Raw genomic sequence first — 1,722 nt, forward strand, 5'->3', positions numbered from 1 at the left:
CTCAGGTAGGCCAGGCATGATAGTGCATGCCTTTTAGTCCCATCACTTGGTGGGCAGAGGCAGCTGAATCTCTGTGAGTTCAAGGCCAGCCTGGTCTACATAGTGAGTTCCAGAACAGCTGAGGCTACAGGAAGACCCAGTTTCCAAAAAAAAAAAAAAATCCTCAGGTAGGCCAGGCATGATAGTGCATGCCTTTTAGTCCCATCACTTGGTAGGCAGAGGCAGCTGAATCTCTGTGAGTTCAAGGCCAGCCTGGTCTACATAGTGAGTTCCAGAACAGCTGAGGCTACAGGAAGACCCTGTTTCCAAAAGACCAAAAAAATAAAATTTTTTCTCAGGCAAAGGGGGTCATGAATGAAAAAAGTCGAAGAATCCCTGGTCTAAGCAATGAGTCTTTCATATAAACTGTAATATAAGTGACATGCCTGTAATTCTGAAACTTCATTATACTTAATTTAATAATTTGTTCTTAGTAAATTTCAGTGCCTTTGAGAAAGATTTCATTGAGCAGTATGTCCATCAAAGTAAACAGGCAGCGTAATAAGCAGTGGATCCAAAATGACTGTGAGAGATCGTGTAGTCTTTTTGAATGTTGGCCACTGGAAAGAAGTTACCAATAGAGATTTGGAGGGATCTATAACTTTATTTTGCTTGGGAATTATAACTTTGCTTGGGATGTGCATTCAAGAAGGTGGCAAAGATCACCTTTGACTTGTAGTAAGATGTCTGACAACAATGTAGAGGGTGAGTTGGGAGAAATGGAGCAGCCGAAGCAGGGACTAGTTAGAAGGTTACTGCAATGGTTGATAGAACAATGAGGATAGGTACTAGAACAAATGATAGTCAGGATGATAGGATAAGACAAGCCGAGTGGATAGTCAATAGATAATTTAATGTAAGAAATGAAAGTGATGCTAAGAAAGATCCAAGATCCCAAAACAAGATTTCAGGCCAGATTCTGAAGAAGTAAGATGTCAGTGGAGATGCAAGCTAAGCCACCAAATTCCTGACCCAATTTGTGACCTGGGTCAGAAGTAACCCCAGAGCTGCAGGTGAGTTAAGCTTACCACTCCTAATTGGGCCCCCATTAGACGTGCTGATTCTAACAGGTCATGGCATCCTGTAATGAGCAGCTTACATCTTGCCAGTTTATTCCTGAAAATAATATAGCTTTGTCAAATTCCTCATGAGTATGTGTTTCTAGAAGCCCTCTTACCTGGCAGTTGCATAGTATGCTCTCAAAAGGAATAGCATGTTTTACTTGGCTAAATTTGTTTGTCATAAACTAGTGCTGCCTCTTACTGAGACATTCTTTCTCTTCAACCACTCAAAGGATGTTTAAAACGTCTAATAAATAGCATTAGTAGATGATTATATTTAAATTGTTACACCACAGTTTTTCAGATCTAATTTTGCCCTGCTCTCACCTTAAAAATTAGAACAGTATTTGCCTGGCCTCTGGCTTCTGGAACGTTTCTCATCCTTATGATTTGTCAAGCACCAACAATGTCTCCAGGATTTCAGAGGATTACTGGATGTGAGACATCTGCATCTTAGATTTACTTAGAATACAGAAGTGAGGTCCCCGGGATTCTTAATATTCTGTTCTCACTCCTAGAGGCAGATAGAGATTTAACATATTTAAAATACACTATTAGAAGGCCACTTTGTGTGCAGTCCAATAAGCAAGCTGAAGAGCAGTTAATGATGGGATTAAGAAGG

The sequence above is a fragment of the Nannospalax galili genome, unplaced genomic scaffold (genome assembly GCF_000622305.1).
Source record: "Nannospalax galili isolate Female #2095 unplaced genomic scaffold, S.galili_v1.0 scaffold273, whole genome shotgun sequence".
In the NCBI taxonomy this organism is placed as follows: Eukaryota; Metazoa; Chordata; class Mammalia; order Rodentia; family Spalacidae; genus Nannospalax; species Nannospalax galili.